The sequence below is a fragment of the Podarcis vaucheri genome, assembly GCF_965113315.1.
Source record: "Podarcis vaucheri genome assembly, chromosome: 6".
Lineage (NCBI taxonomy): Eukaryota > Metazoa > Chordata > Lepidosauria > Squamata > Lacertidae > Podarcis > Podarcis vaucheri.
In genome coordinates, this window is record NC_138764.1 from 14,572,445 (window position 1) to 14,578,892 (window position 6,448).

Consider the following 6,448-nt stretch of genomic DNA (forward strand, 5'->3'; position numbering starts at 1 on the left):
CCAGTGGCGTAGCGTGGGGGGTGCCAGGGGTGCCGGCCGCACCGGGCGCAACATCTGGGGGGGGGGCGCGCTCGCTGCCTCCGGAGTCGCCGAAGAGCCTCGGGCGCAGGCTGTAGCAGAGCCGCATGTCTCGCGGCGCCCGGCAGGCAGCGGCTCTCAGCGCTCGCCGCGGAGGACGCGCCAGGCAGCCCCTCCTCACAGCCCCGCCTCCGCCGGTGCTGCTGCAGCTGCTGGGCAGTTGCATTTTCCTCGCCTCTCTGCCCCCTCCTCCTCCGGGCAAGTGGCGTCGTTTGGGCAGCAGTGCCAGCGGCAACTCGCGGGTTAGGGGGGGCGCAAATTACTTGCCTTGCCCCGGGTTAGGGGGCGCAAATTACTTGCGTTGCCCCGGGTGCTGAGAACTCACGCTACGCTGCTGAACTAAACCATTCACTATTCCATTATTATATCCATCATAATTTATTTACACTGTTGAATTTATCTTAATGCAGCCAGCGTTTTCAGCTGTATGGAATACATAATTCGCCGGAACACCTGTCCTGGGTCTTATGCATGGGCTCAGGCGTCCCAAAGGATTTCTTTTCGCCAGCGATCCTTCAGGGACAGAATTGCCTTCTGAGTTCCCTGTGGCCGCAGTCAGTGGAATGAAGCTTCCCAGCAACACACACTCCTCATGAGTAAACAAAAGGGACTCATTTAAGGTTGAGTCCTAATGGCTAGGGACACAGGTGGCGCTGTGGGTTAAACCACAGAGCCTAGGACTTGCCGATCAGAAGGTTGGCGGTTCGAATCCCCGCGACGGGGTGAGCTCCCGTTGCTCGGTCCCTGCTCCTGCCAACCTAGCAGTTTGAAAGCACATCAAAGTGCAAATAGATAAATAGGTACTGCCCCAGCGGGAAGGTAAATGACGTTTTCGTGTGCTGCTCTGGTTCGCCAGAAGCGGCTTAGTCATGCTGGCCACATGACCCGGAAGCTGTACGCCGCCTCCCTCGGCCAATAAAGCGAGATGAGCGCCGCAACCCCAGAGTCGGTCACGACTGGACCTAAGGGTCAGGGGTCCATTTACCCTTACCTTTACCTAATGGCTAGCAAGACTGGTTTGCTGGCAGGATTAAGCCTCTCTCCCCCCGCAAAAGAAGACATGCACCCCCTGACTAAGCCAAATCAGATGCAAAGGCCAAAAATAATGGCGCAGCATCCCAGTTTCAAATGCAGTAACAAAAACCCATTTCCACACAGTTACGTATAAAAATGTTACTTTAATACAAAGTTACTAATTTATATAGATCAATAACAATTCATTTTCCTTCCTAACCCCACCCCCACCCCACCCAAACAGACCTTTCCCGGTCAAAACTCTGCTTGCTTTTTCATCCTGCCTGACACTCTAAATTTGGTGAGGCTTATTTCAGAACAAACAGACCTAGGTTTGGATTGTGTAATCCTCTGCTTCTGATAAACCGAACGGCAAGCTCTCTGTTCTGCACTGCTTGTCAAGCATGGAGAGGAAAGGTGAAGTATTTCTGCAGAGACTATGTGGCGGGGCATAAAAAAATAAAAATAAAATCAGTGGAGATCATGAGAGATGGAAGCATCTTGACAGTGGCAGCAGCACTGGAACGGAGGGGAAAATAAGCAGGTCACCTAGTGACTGTCCCCTAGGAGAGAGCTCCTGAGAGAGAGCACAAATGTGAGAATTTTGCCCATCCTTAAGGTTCTCCTGTGGAAAAACGAGAAGCTCCCCTGTTAATTAATCATTTTAAAGAGGCTCTAATTAACCACCATATGCTCAACCTCACCAAGTACGGAGCATAACACATGATGCTATCACTAATCATGCTGCTCATCATTGAAGGAATGGGTAGGTAGCCGTGTTGGTCTGCTGTGGTTGAAACAAAATAATTTTCTTCTTCTTCCAGTAGCACCTTAGAGATCAACTGAATTGGCCTCTAAGGTACTGCTGGAAGAATTATTTTTTTTTAAATCATTGAAGGAAACGCCTTTACAGAAACATTGGAAAGTGTGGCCGTGCGACAGGAGAGGAACAATACAGTGGTACCTCAGGTTAAGAACTTATTTCGTTCCGAAGGTCCGTTCTTAACCTGAAACTGTTCTGTGCAATTTCTGTTCTCATCCTGAAGCAAAGTTCTTAACCCGAGGTACTATTTCTGGGTAAGCGGAGTTTCAGGCTAAGAATGGACCTCCAGAACGAATTAAATTCTTAATCCAAGGTACCACTGTATTTCACTTGCCCGCGATCATCGTTTAGGCACATTATGCTCATGTCCGATTAATTCCATTGCCAATCACTTGTAGGGTTTATTTTTCTACAGTTGTTCAGAATAGCCAGCACAGAGCCGCCAATATGACTTTGGCCACATTGCAATAATGCAGGAAGACCCAAGTGCCTTCCAAGTCCCAGGAAGATTTGTTGCTGTTGTTTAGTCGTTTAGTCGTGTCCGACTCTTTGTGACCCCATGGACCAGAGCACGCCAGGCACTCCTGTCTTCCACTGCCTCCTGCAGTTTGGCCAAACTCATGTTGGTAACTTCGAGAACACTGTCCCACCATCTCGTCCTCTGTCGTCCCCTTCTCCTTGTGCCCTCCATCTTTCCCAACATCAGGGTCTTTTCCAGGGAGTCTTCTCTTCTCATGAGGTGGCCAAAGTATTGGAGCCTCAGCTTCAGGATCTGTCCTTCCAGTGAGCACTCAGGTCTGATTTCCTTCAGAATGGACAGGTTTGATCTTCTTGCAGTCCATGGGACTCTTAAGAGTCCCCCCCAGCACCATAATTCGAAAGCATCAATTCTTCGGTGATCAGCCTTCTTGATGGTCCAGCTCTCACTTCCATACATCACTACTGGGAAAACCATAGCTTTAACTATACGGACCTTTGTCGGCAAGATAGATAGTTTAGATAATTACTTGAGATTAGGGCAAAACATCCTTACTGGCAGAAGGAAGCATCTGCTCATCTTAGCATGGCACACCAATTGGACCATCTGATTTTAGCTTCTAGCACTGAACCAGAATTCTGGTTACCGTTTTGTGATCTCTGCTCTTCTTAAATGGAACATGTGTCTGCTGGCAGAGCAATGGATAATATCTCAAAAACAGGCCCGTTTCTGGCTTCCTTCCTTGATTACAGCCTTTATCCTGGCCTGCCTCTGCCTGGCGACCCACAACTTCTGCCTCTGCCAGAGTTGGACCTTCCCAGTATTGGTATTGCTAGGGGCCTGGCAGGCAAGCCGCTTTGGGAAAGCAGCTTCCAGTGAGTCCATGACAAGGATCAGGTTGAATTATTGTTGGGGATAATTCAGACTGAAATTCCCAGGTGTCAAAAAAAGTTATTTTTGTATGCAACAACTGCAGCCTGTGTTGTGTTTGCCCCAAAATGGAAAATGAGCGAAGTCCCAACTAAAGAAGAATGGCAACTTAAGTTGACAGAATATGCACAGCTTGCAGACTTAACATATAGAATAAGAGGACAAGAAGAACATGGGGTTAAAGAAGATTGGAAAACGTTTATTGAGTCTAGGGAAATAACTGTGTACAGCCAAAAATGCTGGCAGCATTAAGATAAATCCAACAGGGTAAATAACCTTTGATTGATGTAATAACGGAAAACTGATTGGTATAGTTTTTTGGGAGTAAAATATGCAGAGATATAAGATATGCAAAACGAACCATGGACAGAGAAGAAGGGAAGTTGCTGATATTTTAAGTATGTAAAAGGTTTATCTGGAATTGTAAAATGGAAAATTTAATAAAATATATATTATACATACAGTGGTACCTCAGGTGAAGTACTTAATTCGTTCCGGAGGTCCATTCTTAACCTGAAACTGTGCTTAACCTGAAGCACCACTTTAGCTAATGGGGCCTCCTGCTGCTGCCGCTGTGCCACCGGAGCACGATTTTTGTTCTTATCCTGAAGCAAAGTTCTTAACTTGAAGCACTATTTCTGGGTTAGCGGAGTGTGTAACCTGAAGTGTATGTAACCTGAAGCGTTTGTAACCCGAGGTACCACTGTACATACATACCTCTGAAGGACCCTTCCTTTGTTTTGTTTTGTTTTGTTTTTCCTGGGATCCTCAGAGCAATCAGGGAGTTGCTTCAAAGAGTCAAAATGACAGCAGCAGCAGAATCGTTTATTTTGTCATGACGAAAATGGTACAGACAAGCGTTTGAGAGAGCCAGTGTGGTGTAGTGGTTAAGAGCGGTAGTCTTGCAATCTGGTGAACCGGGTTCGCTTCCCCGCTCCTCCACCTGCAGCTGCTGGGTGACCTTGGGCCAGTCACACTTCTCTGAAGTCTCTCAGCCCCACTCACCTCACAGAGTGTTTGTTGTGGGGGAGGAAGGGAAAGGAGAATGTTAGCCGCTTTGAGACTCCTGAAGGGGAGTGAAAGGCGGGATATCAAATCCAAACTCCTCTTCTTCTTCTTCTTCTTCTTCTTCTTCTTCTTCTTCTTCTTACCTGATGTCTGCCCCCCAAATTCTGAGCGAGCCAGCTTTTTTATACATTTGCAGAATACAATACCACCTGATTTCTTGTAAACCACCTGATTTCTGGGAAATCGAAAGTTATAGTAAGTTCCTATTACCATGTAAGGTCTTGGCCTCCCCCCTTCCTGCAATCTCCCTCCTCCCTGCCATGTGCATTCCTGAGTTGGCTTATCTCTTTACAACCTTGAATAATAAACATCTGAGCCTGTTCCATCAATGCCAGCCTTGTTCTCCTGACGGACCTCTCCTTTCTCAGAAAGGTCTTTGAGGGGGGTTTCTTATGGCCCTACACCTCCATGGAAGGAAAATCCATAATATCCTGGGGGACACTGTAAATGTAGGCGTGCCTGTGAAATGTGCACTTGTCCATTTGCTGAAAAAACGGGGCCAGGGTGGTATTCTCCTTTACAAAGCAAAATAAGCAAGTGTGGGAGGGGGATGAAACCCCCCACCCCTCCTCACCTTGCTCTCTTTGGGTAGCTTAAGGCCTTTCCCCAAGACTAGTTCAGATACCAGAAATGGGCTTATCAATGCATCTTTGCCCCAATTGCGCTGGCTCCCACTACTGCAGTGATGGCAAACCTATGGCACGCATGCCAGAGAGGGCACTCAGAGTCCTCTCTGTGAGCACATGCGCCGTCGCCCCAGCAGGGCCGTAGTGTTACGGAAAAGCAGCAATGCAGGAGCGAGCTGCAGGTGGCTGGAAAGCAAAACAGGATGTTGATGTTTGGGACTGTACCATGGGAACGAAGGGACAGTCTATTCACTGTACTGAGCACCGGATGTTAGCTCAGAGTGTCATCTGACCTGTACTGGAAGTACAGGGGTGGAGTTTTTCTCTCTGCTGTTGGAGTTTGAACAGTGCAGACGCGTTTCTCTGTACTGCTGCAAGGACAGAAATAAAGACATGTAAATACATTTCTGTCTGTCTCTTTCCCCTCCCTGGGGAGGCAGGGAGGAGGGGAGAGTGGTGTGTTCTTCTCACGCTTGAGGAGGATCGCCGATAGTGACCTAGCCTGTATCCTGCCGGGAGACGCAGACGGGGAGGTCAACAAGGATCTCAAGCCGAGTGCCTGGAGAGTGACCAGTTTCCTTTGATAAGGCTTGAAGAATCCGACACGTAGTTCCGTGCCGGGGTGGGGGAGAAAGAGGAGGAGGGCTCGCGCCGTCCGAAGCCTGCGGCACCAGGGCCTGGCGAGCGAGTGAGGAGCTGAGCAGGTAACGACTTTTGATGCTCCAGGGCCTTCCGCCTTGAGTTCAACAGGGCTTAACTCCCAGGTCAGTAAGCATATAAAAATGGCAACCTAAGAAGGGGCTGCTGGGTTTACATGTTTGCTGGGCTTTCCCATGGAAGCCAACAGAGAAATTCATTCCATGGAGGCTGCGATTAGACGGCAGCTGAAGAAACAGCAAAATATAATAATATATTTATACACCACCCATCTGGCTGGGTTTATTTATTTATTCATTTATATTTATTTGTATATGCGCACGCAGACAATCATTATTATCTCTTATTAAAAATTGGAAGAGGGTGGCTTTTAGTACAGCCCTCCAGTGTACACTAGTGGCCAAAATTGTGGAACCTTCTGGGAAAAATGTATTTCCGAGGTTTGATGGCTCATAACAGCACTTTGTTTTGGAGTATTACCAGCGCTTTTTTCCTGTGGGGATGCAGGAGGACGCATACCCCTAAACATTTTGTGAATTTAACGAGAGAAGAAATTCAATGTATTTATTTTTCCTGATTTGAGCTGTATTTATTTTTCCTGGTGGTGATTTTCTTTCATCAAAATGAGAGTACCCGAAACATTTTAATTTTTTTTTTTTTTTTAGGAAAAAAGCATTGAGTTATACCATAAAATTATATATCAGTGGAAAGATAATTTAATGAAGAATGTAATGCAATAATTACAACAGCAGTTGTAAAGAAGAAACGTGAAAC